Below are 19,243 nucleotides of genomic sequence, written 5' to 3'. Positions count from 1 at the left end.
ACTTTCTTATTTTATCTTATTCTTCTTTAAATGTTTAGTAGAATTCACCTGTGAAGCCATCTGGTCCTGAACTTTTGTTTTTTGGGAGTTTTTTTATTGCTGGTTCAATTTCCTTGCTAGTGACTGGTCTGTTTAAATTTTCTATTTCTTCCTGATTCAGTTTTGGTAGGTTATATGCTTCTAGGAAATTATCTATTTTTTGCTAGGTTGCTCAATTTGTTGACATGGAATTTTTCGTAATACTGTCTCACAACCGTTTGTATTTCTATGGTGTTGGTTGTTATTTCTTCTCTCTCATTTGTGATTTTGAGTCTTCTCTCTCTCTCTCTCTCTCTCTCTCTGTCTGGTTAGAGATTTAACAATTTTGTTAATTTTTTCAAAGAACTAGCTCTGGATTTATTGATCTCTTCTATTGTTTTTTAAGTTTCTATATAATGTATTTCTGCTCTAATCTTTATTATTTTCTTCCTTCTGCTGGCTTTGGATTTTGTTTGTTCTTTTTCAGGCTCATTTAGGTGTAAGGTTAGATTGCTTATTTGAGATTTTCCTTGCTTCTTGAAATAGGCCTGTATTACTATAGATTCCTTCTTCAAACTGCTCTTATGGCATCCCAATGATTTTGGATCATTATGTTTTCATTTTCATTTGTTTCCATGTTATTTTTTATTTCTTCTTTGATATCTTGGTTGACCCATTCATTCATTTAATATCCATGTATTTGTGTGCTACCCAGATTTTTTTCTTGTGGTTGATTTCTAGTTTCATAGCATTATGGTCAGAAAAGATGCATGGTATGACTTCAATCTTTTTGAATTTTTTGAGACTTGTTTTGTGGCCTAATGTGTGAATTATTCTGAAAATCTTTCACCCACTTGAAAAGAATGTGTATTCTTCTATTTTAGGATGGAATGTCCTCAATATATTTCTTAAATCCATCTGCTCTAGTGTGTCATTCAAAGCCACTGTTTCCTTGTTGATACTCTGTTTGGATGGTTTGTCCATTGATGTCTATGGGACGTTAAAGTACTCTACTATTATTGTTTTAGTATTGATAAATTCTTTTATGTTTGTTACTAGTTGTTTTATATATTTGGGTCCTCCTATGTTTGGTGCATAAATATTTACAATTGTTACATTTTCTCATTGGATTGTTCCCTTTACTATTATATGTGCCCTACTTTTTCTCTTTTTACAGTCTTTGTTTTAAAAAGTCTATTTTGTCTGAAACAAGTGTTGTCACCCTGGCTTTCTTTTGACATTTATTTGCATGATAAATATTTCCCCATTCCCTCAATTTTAATCTGCAGGTGTCTTTAGGTCTGAAAGGAGTTTCTTATAGGCTGCATATAGATAGGTCTTTTTTTAATCCATTCTGTCATCCTATATCTTTAAAAAAAAAGATTTATTTATGTGAGACAGAGATCAAGAGAGAAAGCATAAGTAGGGGGGTAGGGGCAGAGGGAGAGGGAGAGGGAGGCAGACTCCTTGCTGACCAGGGCCTGATGTGGGGTTTGATCCCAGGACCCTGGGATCATGACCTGAGCCAAAGGCAGATGCTTAACTGACTGAACAATCCAGCCACCCTTGTCATCTTATATCTTTTGATTGGAGTGCTTAGTCCATTTACATCCAAAGATAGATATCTATTTGTTGCCATTTTGTTACTTGTTTTGTGGTTATTTCTTTAGCTTTGCTCTGATTCTTCTTTTGCTCTCTTTCATGGTTTGGTGGTTTTCTTTAGTGATATACTTGGATTCCTGTCTCTTTAGTCTTTGGATATCTATTATCCAAAATAGATATTGATTTGTGATCATTAAGTTTGTGAATAACATCTTCTGCATATAGCAGTCTATAATAAGTTGATAGTTACTTAAGCTTGAATCCATTTTTAACTCCTCTTCTCCCCCATGTTTTAGGTATATGGTGTCATATTTTACATCCCATTATTTTGTGAATCCCTTGACTGACTTTTACAGATACAGTTATTTTTCATACTATCTTTTATAGTTTTTCCTTTCCACTCAAAGAGTTCCCTTTCATATTTCTTGTAGAATTAATTTTGTGGTCATGAATTCCTTTAGTTTTTGTTTTTCTGAGAAACTTTATATCCCTTCTATTCTGAATGATAGCCTTGGTGGATAGAATATTCTTGGCTGCAGATTTTCCCCTTTTAGCTCTTTGAATATATCATGTTACTCCCTTCCGACCTGCAAAGTTTTTGCTAAAATTCCAGTTGATGGCCTTATGGGGTTTCCTTAGTACATAATTGTCTTCTTTTCTCTTGCTGCTTTAAAATTTTTTTCTTTATCACTACTTTTTGCTATTTTAATTACTATGTATGTGGCTTGGTGTGAACTTCCTTAGGTTGGTTTTTTGGGGGGATCTCTGTGCCTCCTGGATCTAGATATCTGTTTATATCCCCAGATTAGGGAAGTTTTCAGCTATCATTTAATCACATAAATTTTCTGCCCCCTTTTCTCACTTCTTCTTCTGGGATTCCCATAATGTAAATGTTATTTGTTTGTTGGAGTCACTGAGTTCCCTAAGTCTATTCTTGTTTGTTTGTTTTTTTTTAAAGATTTTATTTGTTTTTTTGACAGACAGAGATCACAAGTAGACAGAGAGGCAGGCAGAGCGAGAGAGAGAGAGGGAAGCAGGCTCCCTGCTGAGCAGAGAGCCCGATGCGGGACTCGATCCCAGGACCCTGAGATCATGACCCGAGCCGAAGGCAGCGGCTTAACCCACAGAGCCACCCAGGCGCCCCAAGTCTATTCTTGTTTTGCATAATTCTTTTTTCCTCTCATTTGCTTAGCTTGATTAATTTCCATTACTCTGTCTTCCAGATAATTAGTTCATTCTTCTGCTTCCTCTTTCTTTTATTCTGTCAAGTGTATTTTTAATTTCATTTATTGTGTTCTTTATTTCTAGTTCTTTTTTATATATTTTCCATCTCTTTGTTAAAGATCTTACTAATTGGAGCACCTGGGTGGCTCAGTCATTAGCCACCTGCCTTTGGCTCAGGTCATGATCCCAAGGTCCTGGGATGGAGCCGCTGCTGAGCTGGAAGCCTGGTTCTCCATCTCCCACTGCCCTGCTTGTGTTCCCTCTCTTGCTGTGTCTCTCTGTCAAATAAATAAATAAATAAATATCTTTAAATTAAAAAAAATAAAAGGTCTTACTAATGTCCTCTACTCTTCTTTCAAGTCCTTTAAGTCTCTTTATGAGTGTTACTTTAAATTCTCTAGCAGGCATATTACTTATATCTGTTTCACTTTGGTCTCTCACTGTGGTTTTGTTCTATCTTTCATTTGGAACATGTTTCTCTGTTTCTCTGTGTTAGGAAGCTATGTCTCCTACTCTTGAAGGTAATGGCCTTGTGAAGAAGAGGTCCTATTTTGCCTTGCAGTGCAGTGTTCCTATCACCAGAACCTGGAGCTTCAGAGATATCTCCTGTGTGTGCTAGGTATACTCTGCTGTTGTGACTTGGTTGCTTTTTCCTTTAGTCCAGTTGTCTGTGTTGGCTCTCTCTGCCTATTGTGAGCAATGTTTGGACCCTCTGGTGTTAGTGGAATAGTCTGGAGGTGTCTTAGGGTTGAGCTGAGTCAGACCAGGCTTTTGCCAGAAATGCAGTGGCACCAAACTACAGAGTTCTTTCCCTGTGCTGTCTGCCTGGCTTTCGTTGGTGGGTGGGACCTTCAGTCAGACCAGTCGTCTTTGGCCTCCTTCTGACTAGTGTGTGGGGTTACTCTTCCCTCTCTCTGGGGTAGGAATCACTTTGAAGTGATACTGGCACTGAAGGGGCTGCTTGCACTCCACCAGGCCTGTGGCACTGATCGTTTTGGGCTCTGGCCAAGAGCACATTGGAAAGGGTGGGTGCCCTGAAGCACAGTGCAGGGGGCCATGGGACAGGATGTGGTGCTAGCAAATTTTGTGTACCAAGAAAGAGACCCTGTAGCACTGGGATTGAAATGGCCACTAGGCTCACAGAAGCATAGTGCACAGTGATGTGCAGCAAGACCATGGTGCTAGTAAGCTTTGCATGCCTCCTCTCCTCTGCCAGAGGGGCCTGGCAGCACCAGGACTGCAGTGGCCATCAGGATCCATGGAAGCATAGAGCTGGGGATGGAGGGATGGGAGTTGCATAATGTTGGTGCCTTAGGCTATGTGTTCAGTGGCTCTTCTGAGGGAGTGGCCTTGCCATTCTGGACTGAAGCAGGCCATCCAGAGGGGTGGATTGGCAGAAGCCCAGCATGTGGGAGCAGAGTGGCAGTGCTAGCAAGTTAGGTAGTCTCTCCCTCAGTTGCCTGTGTGTTTATGCTAGAGGGGAGACAAGGGAAATGGCACCTACTAGTTCCTTTGTTCCTGGAGGAGTTCCGTAGTGATTTCACCAGCTCCAAGACAGCTCTGATATGAGTAAATAACTCTCCCTCCCATATGCCCCAGGCACGTTTCAATCTGCTGCTTGTATGTTATATCTCCATGGGCTATTGTGTTGTCCCTTTAAGGTCTGGGACTCAGTTTCCTTGGTTTTCCTCCTGGCTATCCTAAAGCCAGGGCTGCTGATTTTTTTTTTTTTTTTTAAATTCCAGGTTTGAAAAACTGGTTGTAAGGGCTCACAGAATTCAGCCCCTCTGGTTTTCAAAGCCAAATGCTATGGGGATTCATCTTCCCCTTGTGGATACCCTGGCATGGGAGTGGGGTCTGTTTCTCTCCCCATTCCATGGCTGCAGCATACCTCTCCCCCACAAACAGGTCTGAGAGTTCATTTAGCTCCCCACCCCGTCTCTGCCCTTCTTATCCTTTGCAGTGTGGCTTCTTCTGTATATTTACTTGTGGAGTTTATTCTGCCAATCTTTGGGTCATTTTCTAAGTTATTTATACAGCTGTGAGTGTTCTCTAGTTGTATCTGTGGGAAGATGTGAACCTAGGATTCACCTAGTCTGCCATCTTGCCTGGAAATTGTAGTTGCACGTTCTTGAGCAAATTAGCTAAACTTGCTGCAGCTTGATTTCTTCACATAAAGAATTGTGAGGACCAATGAGCTGATACATACAAACGTGCAGAGAAGATTGTTTGCTGAGCACATTGCAAAGACTCAGTAAAATTTTGGAAACATAATCATTGTTTTTGCTTATGTTATTATGAACCAGTGCTACAGTAGTGCCCTTGGAACAAGACAATCCATTGTAATCCATTGTCACCATTTCAATTTCATCATTTCATCCATTTCTATTCAACATTGTACTTGAGGTCTTAGCCAGTGCTATAAAGCAAGAGAAAGAAAAAAAAAGTAATTCATATTATAAAGGAAGATGTATAATTATCTTTATTCACAGATGGTATAATACAGATGTTGAAAATCTATGGAATTGACAGAAAAGTTACTAGAGGTAATAAGTGCACTTAGCATAATCACAGATACAAGGTCAATATTTAAAATCAATTGTACTTTTTACAATAGCAACAAAAATTCAAATTAGAAAATAGTTTTATCTTCAAAAAATGTGAAAGAGTTGGCAATAATATTAACAATATAAGTGAAAACTTTATATACTCAAAACTATAAAACATTAAAAGGGAATATTAAGTAGAACAAAATAGATGGAAATACTATATATTTGGAACAGAAGATTCAATATTGTTAAGAAGTCCTCATCTCCTTAACTGATCGGAGCAATTTCAATAAAAATCCAAGCAAGTTTTTACATAGAACTTAACAAGCTAATGTTAAAATTTATATAAAAATGCAAAGAACATGGAAGAGTCAGAATAATTTTGAAAAAGAAAGAAAAAAAAGCAGCTGACATTACATAATTTCACAACTTAATGTAAAGCAATATTAATCAAGACAGTGTAGTAACAATATAAGGATAGACATACCCTTAGATAGATTTATAGGAAGTAATTAAGAATACACAAGTAGACTCACATATATAATTAACTGATTTTCAACTAATATATTAAGGTAATTCATTAAGGGAAAGGGCAGGTTTTTTTCCCCCCAAGTAATGGTGTTAAAAGAAATAGATATCCATATGGAAAAGATAAGTTTTGGTTCTTCATCAAATAATGCTAAAAAATTAATTCAGAATGAATCATAGGGGAATCTTTTGTGATATTAGGGAAGAAAAAAGATTTTTTATAAAAAGTGATAAACTACTTAATTCACAAATTGGGGGCACCTGGGTGGCTCAGTAAGTTAAGTGTCATGACTCTTGATTTCAGCTCAGGTCATGGTCTCAGGGCTGTGAGATCGAGCCCTCAGTCAGGCTCCATGCTTAAGATTTTATCTTTCCCTTTTCCTCTGCCCACCCCCACTGCTTGCACTTGCTCTCTTTAAAAATGAAATAAGAAATAAAATAAAATAAAAACTCATAAATTGGTTTATAAAAATTTAAAACTTTGTTGTTTAAAAGACTATTAAATAAGGAAAAGGTAAACTAAACTGGGAGAAAATATTTACTATACATGTGTCTGCTACAGAATATATAAAGAATTCTTACAACACAATAATAATAAGATAAAAAACTTAGTGGAAGTGGGTAAAAATTTGTGAACACTTCAAAGAAGGTATACAAATGACAATTGAACAGATGAAAAGATGTTCAACATCATTAGCCATCTAAGAACTGCAAATTAAAATAACAATGTGATGAGTATAATTTAAAATACTGACAATATTAAGTGTCAGTAATGGTGTAGAACAATTAGAACTCTCATATATTCATGGTGGGAATGGAAAATAGTACAACCACTTAGAAAAACACTTCACGGTTTCTTGTAAAATTAAACATACACTTACCATGTGACCTGGTAATTCCACTCTTATATTTTCCCCTCAAAATAAATATATATGTTCACACACCAAAAAAATGTGTTCATGAGTGTTCATAGCAACTATTCACAGTAGTCCTAAACTGAAAACAATAAAAATGTTCTTAATTGGTGAATGGACAAAAAAGATTGTGTATTTGTACAATATATTACTTTTCAACAATTAAGAAGAATTAACTACTGATATTCTCAGTAACATGGAAGACTCTTTTAGATGAAGTTAGGCACAAAAATACACATAATGTATTTTTTCATATATATGAAATTCTAGAAAAAGTAAACCTAATCTCTAGGTCCTGCATGTCAGGGATTGCCTAGGACCAGGAGTATAGGCTGAGGATTGATCAAGAAGGGGCATAAGGGTCTTTTAGGATGGTAGTAATGTTGTATGTATCTTTTTTTTTTTTAAAGATTTTATTTATTTATTTGACAGAGAGAGATTACAAGTAGGCAGAGAGGCAGGCAGAGAGAGAGAGGAGGAAGCAGGCTCCCTGCTGAGCAGAGAGCCCGATGCGGGACTCGATCCCAGGACCCCGAGATCATGACCTGAGCCGAAGGCAGCGGATTAACCCACTGAGCCACACAGGCGCCCTGTTGTATGTGTCTTGATTGTGATAGTGTATACATGAATATCTATATTTGTCAAAATTCTTTAATCTGTACTTTTAAAAAAAGATTATTTATTTATTTATTTGACAGAGAGAGAGAGAGAGAGAGCAAGAGAGGGAACACAAGCAGGGGGAATGGGAGAGGGAAAAACAGGCTTCCTGCTCCCAGGACCCTGGGATCATGACCTGAGCCAAAGGCAGACGTTTAACGACTGAGCCACCCAGGCACCCCTAATCTGTACATTTTAAAAAGATTTTATTTGAGAGAGAGAGAGAGCATAGGGGAGGGGAGGGGGAGAGGAAGAGAGAGAAACAGGGGCTCAATCCCAGGACCCCTGGATCATGACTTAAGTTGAAGGCAGATGCTTAACCAACTGAGCTACCCAGGCACCGTAATCTGTACATTTTTAAATGGTTGCATTTTGTTGTATGCAAATTATACCACAATAACATTAATTTATAAAAATAAAACATGTATTATAAGGTTTCATTCTTGTATGAGAGTATTGTTCCTAGTTTGTAAGAGCACTTACAAGTATGTGTACAAATTCTGTTATAAAAGAGTCAACACAAATTGGGGGAAGAAAAGATGATTCAATAAAAATGTCATGAATGATTGACAAGCTATTTGGGAGAATATCAAGTTTAGCCTGATTTCATTCCACATACCAAAATAAATTCCAGGAGTGGCAGAGTGATAAAAAAAAAATACACACACACACACACACACACACACACACATACATACATAAATATATATATAAAAACATAATTTTTAAAGCAGTAGAAAGTATAGATAAATATTTATCTGATCCTCTAGGTGCAGAAGACTTCCAAACTTGAAGTCAATGGAAAAAAATCATAAACAAGATCAAACTTACATGTACCTTAATATTGACCATTGTTTTTTCAAGAATACCATAAACCAAATTAAATGTTAAATACCATATTTTTTAAAAATCTGCAGTATTTGACATAAATTTAACAAATGACATATAAAGAATTTAAGACATAATCAAAATAGCTAAGGAAAATGCAAGAATAAGCAAAATAAAAGAATATTAACATGTAAAGCAAATGAATTAACAAAAATGCAAATGAAGACAAAAGTAAGGAACTTTTTGTCCATCAATTAGCAAACATTTTAAAGATTATAATATTAGTAAAGTTACAATAAAATCTGCAATTTTATATACCACAGGTAGTAGAGTAGGTTGGTATAAATTCTGAAAGAATTAAAAACACCTAATATGAGAATAGCTACATCAATTATAATATCACGCTATGGAATATTATATAGGTGATTGTGATATATTATTAAATATATGTTATATATATATAATTATACTATATAGTTGTAATTGTTAAAATCATTTACATGAAGATTTTTTAATTACAGAAGAATAATATTATGCCAAAGTCATACAATATTAATATATGTGAACTCATCTATGAAAAGGGAAAAATACTGGGGCATCTGGGTGACCTATTTGTTTAAGTGTCTGGCTCTTGGTTTTGGCTCAGATCATGATCTCGTGGGTCATGGGATGGAGCCCCATGTCAGGATCCCTGCTCAGAAAGGAGTCTGCTTAAAGATTCTCTCCCTCTGCCCCTGCTTGTACTCGTGGGCACATACAGGTGCTCTCTCTCCCTCTCTCTCTCAAATAAATAAATCTTAAAAAAAGAAAGAAAGAAAGAAAATACAGAGTTAAGTTAGTTGAAAGAAATAGGTCAATGGGTACCTGGCTTGCTGAGGCAGTGGAGCACGCAACTCTCGATCTCAGGGTCCTGAGTTCAAGCCCCATTACAAGTACACATTTGGAGTGGAGCCTACTTCCAAAAAAAAAAAAAAGGTAAAAAAAGTAAGTATGTCAATATGTTAAAATAATGGTTATCCCAGGGACGCCTGGGTGGCTCAGTTGGTTGGACGACTGCCTTCGGCTCAGGGCGTGATCCTGGAGTCCCGGGATCGAGTCCCACATCAGGCTCCCAGCTCCATGGGGGAGTCTGCTTCGCTCTCTGACCTTCTCCTCGCTCATGCTCTCTCTCACTGTCTCTCTCTCTCAAATAAATAAATAAAATCTTTAAAAAAAAAAAATAATGGTTATCCCAGGACATAATCAAGTAGGATTATGAATTTTTTTCTTTGCTTCTGTACCTTTCAAATTTTCTATTATAATGGGCAGATGAACAGGAAAACAAATTTAAACTTCAAACCCTTACTATATGGATTGACTTAGGTCAGTGGTTATAAACCTAAGACAATATTGCTCTTGAGGAACATTTGGCAATGGCTGGAGACATTTCTAGTTGTCACCACTCAGAGGAAGTGTTCTATAGGCGACAAGTATGTAGAAGCCATTGCTGTTGCTAAATACCCCACAATGCACAGGACAGCTCTCCCCCTAGTCCCCATCCCCCAGCCTCTTACTATCCATAACAAAGAATTATCTGGCTCCAAATATCACTGGGGCAGAGGTTGAGAAGTTCTGATTTGGAAGATCTGTCTATGTGCTTGCAAAGCCACCTTTCACACACCCCTATAAAACTTATAATATAATATTAATTGTTAATATTTACTATTAATATTTAACATTTAATGTTAAATTTGTTAATTAATATTGTTAATATTTGTTATTATTTGTTATTGTTAATATTTTTTTTCCAATTTATTTATTTTCAGAAAAACAGTATTCATTATTTTTTCACCACACCCAGTGCTCCATGCAAGCCGTGCCCTCTATAATACCCACCACCTGGTACCCCCAACCTCCCACCCCCCCGCCACTTCAAACCCCTCAGACTGTTTTTCAGAGTCCATAGTCTCTCATGGTTCACCTCCCCTTCCAATTTACCCAAATTCCCTACTCCTCTCTAATGCCCCTTGTCCTCCATGCTATTTGTTATGCTCCACAAATAAATATTTATTATTTACAAACCTGTCTTACCTATAAGACCTTGAGTAAATTGAGGACACTTAGCTAAATGATACCTAGCACACAGTAAGAGCTCACTGTTTTACTCAGATGACTTACCCAACTACATTTTACTGATACTATCCTAGGTACTGGACTCTGTGGTAGACTCTAGATCACAGTGATGAACAAGATGAAAAAAGAAGAAGAAGAAGAAGAAGAAGAAGAAGAAAAAGAAAAAGAAGAAGGAGAAGAAAGAAATCCCTGACCTCATAAAGCTCAGTTGTTGTTGTTGAGAAGATCATTATAGACTGTAATGAATCTTAAAACAGGTATACACTATGGAGTATTATGCCTCCATCAGAAAGGACGAATACCCAACTTTTGTAGCAACATGGACGGGACTGGAAGAGATTATGCTGAGTGAAATCAGTCAAGCAGAGAGAGTCAATTATCATATGGTTTCACTCATTTGTGGAGCATAACCAATAGCATGGAGGAAAAGGGGCGTTAGAGAGTAGTAGGGAATTTGGGTAAATTGGAAGGGGAGGTGAACCATGAGAGACTATGGACTCTGAAAAACAGTCTGAAGGGTTTGAAGTGGCGGGGGGGTGGGAGGTTGGGGTACAAGGTGGTGGGTATTATAGAGGGCACAGCTTGCATGGAGTACTGGGTGTGGTGAAAAAATAATGAATAATGTTTTTCTGAAAATAAATAAATTGGGGGGAAAAAAAAAACAGGTAAAGTGATAAAGAGTAACCAGGGGAAGCTACTTTAGATAGGATGATAAGGGAAGGTCTTTCTAAGTAGGTGGGCTTCAAGCTGACAACTGAAGGATAAGAATGCTATAAAAAGCCACTCAAAGAGGCTGGAGAAAGAAAGCAAGTGTTCTCAATGAATGCGTGGTTTATAGGTGAATCAATTAATAGTATATGTTGATTAACAATGTTTCAATGATAATTCATTTGGCAATCTACATTACAGTTTTTTAAATATTTCCCTTTGAGATACATTTCTCCACTTACCAAGCATGTGAGAATATAAGATTCAAAGTGCATTTTCCTTTTTTAAAGAAATTGTGTTATGTATTTGTCATTTGCACACGTAAATTCATAACCAAGCAAACAGGCCTTGGCAGTCCTATTAAATTGTATACATAGCGAATTATGAATGAGTTTGTTTACGAGGTCCAAGAATTACACATATTCCCAAGGGCTAAGAAATTCTCAGGGAGTCTCTGCCAATGCCACAAAATTATAGCCTTATATGGATCCCACAGGATGGAAAGGGATTATCTTATCCCTGTACTTTTTTTCTAGCATATAGTAAGCAATTGCTGCTAGAGCTACAAATAGCAGAGAAGAAGAATACTGACATAAATAACATTCTTACCTAACACAGCCCTCCCACCCTAGAAGCTTAGAGAACCACATTCAAAATGAAAATGTAGAGGTGACATTGAGAAGCTGAATAAATAAAAGGTTTGTAAATGGGAGACATACTGTATAATACTTGTTTTTCTACCTGCTGTGATTGGTTACATGTAAATGATTTAACTGCCCATGGCTGTCTGGTCAACTGAATCTCTGCACTGGAACACAGGTGCTTTTCAGAGCAGACGAGAGAAAGAGAGAGAGAGAGACACTATGGCCATGATACATGTCAAAATTCTGTAGTACAGTTTCAGAGAAGATAAGTAATGGAATCTCTCTCAAATACATTATTCTCTGGTTCTGAATTCAAGATGGAGGCAGGTTGATGAGCCAATTGTCTTTACGGACCAAGATGGCTATCACAGCTCCAGTCATGCTGTTGAGTTTTAATCAGCAGGATGGGGGAACGAAACAAATTAAGGAGAATCCCAGAAGTTCTAAACATTACTGTTAACAACTTTATGAAACACTTGGTCAAATATTCACACCCAAATACAAGGAAGAATGAGAACTGTGTCTTTTAGCTAGGCGTGTCTTTAATTAATCTGTGTTTTATTACTGAAAAGGAAAGGGATTTTGGATGTGGAAGAAGGCAACTGACAGATGCTACCACTTTAGAGGATATGAAAATCCTTAAGCTATAAGACACTTATAAATCTCAGATAAAATGTAATGTATTCTTAAAATTCATTTCTGAGACTTCCATTTCCATCCAAGATAGGGTAATAGAATTTAGATTTGCCCTCCCAACCAAAGTAATCCCCCCCAAATCAAAAACAAAATAAATGAACCAATGGTTTTCAAGGATATTAAGCAATTAAAAACAGCAATTCTGAGAATATAAAAATGAGGTGAGCCCAATGATTACCCCAATTTATCATCCTGAGTTTCCAGGCATTAGCACCAGAAGAGGGACCCAGGCAAATCTTAGTGGACACTCTGGGTTGAGGAGATAAAGCTGAGAGTCTGAGTGGATCAAGATGGCCAGTTTGCAGACCCAAGTCCTAGAGATGAAAAAGTTTCACAGAGAGAGAATTCTAACATCTGCAGAATCCCCCTTAAGTAGTCAACAGAGTATTCATTAGTTCATCAATGTGAAGAAATTATCTAATGTTAGGATAAAACCCAAGTAAAAGCATTAAAAAATAGTGCTTGGTACTCACAAAGGGCTGGTAATAGCACCTATTCCCACGAGTCAGACTGGACAAAACCATAATTCACAGGGCAAAGACTAATCTCAGAAAGTTGCCTCAAAAGGTGAAAATAATTCCATTGAGCAATACTGTGAACCTGTGAACCAAATCATGAAAGGATCAGATTGTTTGTATTTTTGTATCTAAACAAATGATCCCAGAACAAATCTCAAAAATATTTTAGGAATACAAAAGTATACACATAACATGGTAACATTTTAATATATGGCATCCAGTCAACCGATGAGTGAGTTTAGCAAGGTTCCTGAGTATAATGTAATATGTGAAACTAAATTGTATTTCTATATACCAGCAGTATACAACTGAAAATTGAAATAAAAACACCATTTCAAATAACATCAAAAATATGAAATACTTAGGGATAAATCTGTAGGAAGATGTGAAATCCTTGTATACTGAAAACATAATGGCTGGTTTATGTGACCTGAGTGGCAAAGAAGCTTGCATTCTATCTGGACCTATTGCAAAGCCTTCTCTTACTCTGGGTCTCTTAGAAAATGGAAACCTTCCAAGTCATCCAACAAATGGATCAATGCAGTATTCTGTAATACGGTACCAACATACTCCAAAATCCAGAAGCCCACCAAACACAGTGCTCCTTTTCTTGTGGCAGTCTAAGTGTGAGTTGCAACAATATGTTCCTCATCTTAAAAGGGGACATCCCAGTACTGTTCATTGACCCCAGAAAACTTTACCAATATGGCACATTCCTGAATCTCCACAAGGGCTTTCCTTACACTTTCTAGTACTAGGGCATTATTCAGGGTGGCATTATTCAGGGTACTTGCCACTTCTTGCTTATAAGATTCAATAGCATGATGTCATCAATATAGTGGACCAGTGATGTTGTTCCATGAGATACCAAAATGACGAGTAGTATGTAGACACATTATGACAGTAAGAAAGTTAGTGTAGGTGCAGATCAAGACAATGAGTTTGTCCTTGCTCTACATACATCCTTGTTATAACTTGGATCCTTTCTACTAATTGAGATGAAGCAAAGCACATTTATTTACCAAATCAATGGTCAGATGTCGAATGCCAGTACTGTGTTGATCTGCTTCATTATAACTACCATATTTGGCATGGCAGCTGCAATTGGGACTACAAATTTGTCTAGGTTTACAGTATTCCGGTAACATCCCCCATTACCCATGTTTTTTAAAGGAGTGAGAATCAAGCCTTGAGATTATAGGGAATGCTATTCCTGAATCCTTTCAGTCTTTTATAGTGCCACTAAACTGTGCAGTCCTCTTGGATGGTATTACTTCTGATTTACTCTCTTTGCCTAGGGTTGGTGGCAGATTCAGGGACCTTCCTTTGGGTTCTTAACAGCACTGTGGTCCTTATTTCACAAATCTACAGTCAAATGTAAAAATTCTGTTTATGCCAAGAATATTTATTCCAATTACATATTCAGGCTCAGGAAAATGACTGCAATATGAATTTGTGGGCTCAGTGATCAGCTCTATGGTGGACTTGGACCAGGACTCTATTATCAACCAGACTGTGTAAATTTTACCTTATCCTTGGCCCTCAAAAAGTCTGAATATTCTCCTTCCTTCAGCAGACAGTTATCCTGGAAAAAAAACATCACAAGTCTCTTGAGGGGAGGGTTGGAAAAATATATACTTGTGACGACATTGCAGGGTACTTCCTCAAGGGTACACATTCTCTGCTTCAATCCATTGGCTCTGGGTCTATGAACAGGCTTAGTTCTGGAAACTGAATAAGAAATTGTGATTTCCTGTAACTGACATCAGCCTACTGCTCACCAGCTCTCATGTTTAAAAATTGTTTTTGTTGTTCTACAAATCAAGTAACACTGTGGTCCATTGTCCTTCTCTTTTGACACCAAAAACGTGATCTAATAGCCATCACCCTAGATCTCTATGGATCAAGGCATCCTGCTGGTCATTCCACTCTAGGGTAACCAAAGATTTATTGTCAAAACCAGGGCACTTTCAAGAGTGAAACATGGCACTATTAGTAATTATACTGGGACAACTGGCAAAAACTACCCTGAGCAAACCGTGAAATATGCTGACATTACTCATCATGGTAATTAGGTCCACTTTGCCTCTGATGATTCAGTGCTGCCACCTGGCTTCTGCCATTTTTTTTTAATCATCCATTGTCCATTTTATTTTATTTTATTTTTTTCTTTTCAGTGTAACAGAATACATTGTTTATGCACCACACCCAGTGCTCCATGCACTATGTGCCCTCCATAATACCCACCACCTGGCTCCCCCAACCTCCCACCCCCCGCCCCTTCAAAACCCTCAGATTGTTTTTCAGAGTCTATATTCTCTCGTGGTTCATCTCCCCTTTCAATTTCCCTCAGTTCCCTTCTCCTCTCCATCTCCCCATGTCCTCCATGTTATTTGTTATGCTCCACAAATAAGTGAAACCATATGAAAATTGACTCTCTCTGCTTGACTTATTTCACTCAGCATAATCTCTTCCTGTCTCATCCATGTTGATAAAAAAGTTGGGTATTCATCCTTTCAGATGGAGGCATAATACTCCATAGTGTATATAGACCACATCTTCCTTATCCATTCATCCATTGAAGGGCATCTTGGTTCTTTCCACAGTTTGGCGACCGTGGCCATTGCTGCTATAAATATTGGGGTACAGATGGCCCTTCTTTTCACTACATCTTTGGGGTAAATACCCAGTAGTGCAATTGCAGGGTCATAGGAAAGCTCTATTTTTAATTACTTAAGGAATCTCCACACTGTTCTCCAAAGTGGCTGCACAAACTTGCATTCCCACCAACAGTGTAAGAGGGTCCCCTTTCTCCACATCCTCTCCAACACACGTTGTTTCCTGTCTGGCTAATTGTGGCCAATCTAATCTGCCATTTCTTAATCCCTTTATCCTCCTAAATTTCAGGGATCACAACTTCAGTGCAACGTCTCACATCTTCCATTCCAGCCTGTACAAGACAGCAACCGTTACACTTCACAAAGATACTGTTGATGCCTTCACAAGTACATTTTGTTGCCTTTAAAAAGAGGCTGCCCAGGGTGCCTGGGTGGCTCAGTGGGTTAAGCCTCTGCCTTCAGCTCGGGTCATGATCCCAGGGTGCTGGGATCGAGCCCCACATCGGGCCCTCTGCTCAGCGAGAAGCCTGCTTCCTCCTCTCTCTCTGCCTGCCTCTCTGCCTACTTGTGATCTCTCTCTCTGTCCAATAAATAAATAAAAATCTTAAAAAAAAAAAAAAAAGAGGCTGCCCTTCGTGGCTCAGTGGGTTAAGCCGCTGCCTTCGGCTCAGGTCATGATCTCAGGGTCCTGGGATTGAGTCCCACATCCGGCTCCCTCCCCAGCAGGGGGCCTGCTTCCCTTCCTCTCTCTCTGCCTGCCTCTCTGCCTACTTGTGATCTCTCTCTGTCAAATAAATAAATGAAATCTTTGAAAAAAAAAAAAAAAGAGGCTGCCCTTCAAGAACTCTCATGAACTGTTAGGTGGCGGGTCCTCAGGTATTACATAGTGAATCCATTCTAACATTCCTGTATCTTTGAGCCCCCTTTCCCAATCTCATGCAAGGAAATTCTGGCATCTCCACTTCACTTACGTAGGCTATTGCTGTATCCAAACCTCAGAGAAGCACACCAGCAGATTGGGAGAACTGGGTCCAGATGCCTTTGTCAAAACGTTGAATCGCAAGTGATGGATGTCAATAAATAGCCCTATCCAGCCTTATCTGTCATGCTCCTACCCAGTCCAATGCTCTAAAGATCTGGTCTCTCACATGTTCCCCTGGTTTATACTTGTGTATGTGATTCATATTATTCAATTCCCTTGATACATAAGCTGTTTCTTCCTAGAGCAGACTACTTCCACATTCAACTAGCACTAAAGTCTGACCCTAGATTTCAGCGCGTTGTAATGACGTGGGCTGTGTGTGCTAATAACTTGCATCACCTTATGTGGTACTAGGTGAATTCACTGCATGGTCTCTGGGTAGAAGAAGGTCTCTCTCCCCAATAAATGGGAAGGTCTGCTTTTGTCAGTCTAGAGGGGTTAGAAGTATTTAGGTATTACAGGACTTTCAGGTTAACCTATCTAAATGCCCCAATTCCAAATCTCAGGACCCTATTCTTTTTCTGCCAAAGTCCTGTCTTTCACATAAGAAATCTGTCAAGGGGCACCTGGATGGCTCAGTTGGTTGGGTGTCTGCCTTTGGCTCAGGTCATGATCCCAGAGTCCTGAGATAGAGTCCCAAGCCAGGCTCCTAGCTCAGCAGGAGCCCGCTTCTCCCTCTGCTTCTTACCCGACTCGTGTTCTCTCTCTCTCTCTCTCTCTCTCAAATAAATAAATAAAATCTTTTTTTTTTTTTAAAGATATCTGTCAAGTTTGCAGTCAGTCTCCTTTGTTCAATTGCCACTCTTAAAATCAGATGCAGGACCTGATTTTAAGCACAGTCTACCTTTGATGTAGAAGTTGAGGGTTTTCTTATAAACTACTCCAGAAGTTGTATGAGCCAAGATCTGAGTATTTCCTTTCATTTAGTGCACAATTATGATAGTAAATAAATGACGGCAGTGTCTCACTGAGGGAAACTGAAGATTTACAGTATATACCTGTGGCCAAGTTGCAGAATACTTTCTCAAGAACCCACCCACTTCTTTTTTTTTTTTTTTCCTCCTTTTAAGTAATCTCTACACCCAGCACGAGGCTCAAACACACAACACCAAGATCAAGAGTTGCATGTTCTCCTGACTGAGCTGGTGAGGTGTTCTAGACTCACTCTCCTTTTCAGTCAGAGTTTGTGAACTGGCTTGGGTCTGCAAGTCCAGCTGAGAGGCTTGGAGTCTCCATTGCAGTGTCAAGTCAGCTTTCTGGTCCTGAGACCCAGATTATTTTTTTTTCCTGTATTGCAGATCATGTAACGTTTTATTTTGTTTTAAAGGTTTTTATTTATTTGACAGAGAGCGAACACAAGTAGGCAGAGGGGCAGCTATAGGGATAGGGAGAAGCAGGCTCTCCACAGAGCAGGGAACCCAATGTGGGGCTCGATACCAGGACCCTGGAAACATGACCTGAGCTGAAAGCAGCCACTTAATCCACTGAGCCACCCAGGCACCTCTCAAGTAACATTTTAATAGTGTGTCTATCTGTTTCATTTCTGTGGCAGGTGGCCACACGTTTTGATTATCACTTTATCTGGCATGCTCATCACTGGAAATGTGTCCTCACTATTTCTAAGGTAAGTGCTGCCACTTATCTCTACTATGTCAGGATTCCAGCACTCTCATTGAAATCAGGGACCCATTGCAATGACAGCATCTCCCAACATCCTGCCTGGCCTACAGATGACAAGGACCACAGAGCTTTTCTAGAATACTTGTGCTCCCCTCACTAACATATTGTTTAAAACCCCAGTGAAGGAAGTGTCCTCTGAGGCATCTAAGATGATGTCATGAGGGTAGATCAAGTTAGTGCACAGATCAGTGATGATAAATCCATTCCAATGTCTCTATCCTCCAAACCCTTACATACCTACCCCTGCCTTCAATGGTGGAAAGTTCTGCATCTCCGTCTCAATGAATACAGATCATCATTGAAACCCAGTTCTGTCAACCAACCAAGTAAACTATAAGAACCACTTTCAGATGTGCAAAATATCACATTACATCCATAATGTCTGAAAAGGGTACCCCTTTCGATTTATTTGACTCAGTCCAGCTATAGAACAGAGGCAGTGTATCATAAGGCATTTGTTGGATACTGAAAGGCAAAAGGATAATATTGAGATAACACAGAAGCAATAGGATAGAAGGAAGCTGCCTTTCTAAGGGTTGGGGATCAAAGGAAAGAGGTTGGATTTATTAAAACCCAAAAGCTTGGAGAACCTCCCTGTAACAGGAACTCGGCCTCTGAGGAGAGGTCTGGAAGCTGGGACATCAGAGGAGGTGAGGTTGACAGGCACAGAACACAAAACGGGAAGGAGCTGGTTGTTTCTTCTCCTCCAGGTTTTCAGTCTCCCTCTAGTGTTTCCTTTTGGAAAAACCTAACAGGGAGCCCACTGCTAAACCGGAAACAAAGAGAGCATCACAAAACAACGTGCACTGAACATTATAACAAAAAGTAATGGTGGGGCCTCCTTGGTGGCTCTGTGGGTTGAGTGTCTGTCTTCAGCTCGGGTCATGAGCTCAGAGACGTGGAATCGAGCCCCGCATCAGGCTTCCTGCTCAGTGGAGAGTCGGTTCCTCCTCCTGCTTGTGTTC

This window comes from Neovison vison, chromosome 12, assembly GCF_020171115.1.
Source record: "Neovison vison isolate M4711 chromosome 12, ASM_NN_V1, whole genome shotgun sequence".
NCBI classification, from domain to species: Eukaryota; Metazoa; Chordata; class Mammalia; order Carnivora; family Mustelidae; genus Neogale; species Neogale vison.
This window is presented reverse-complemented; position numbering follows the sequence as displayed.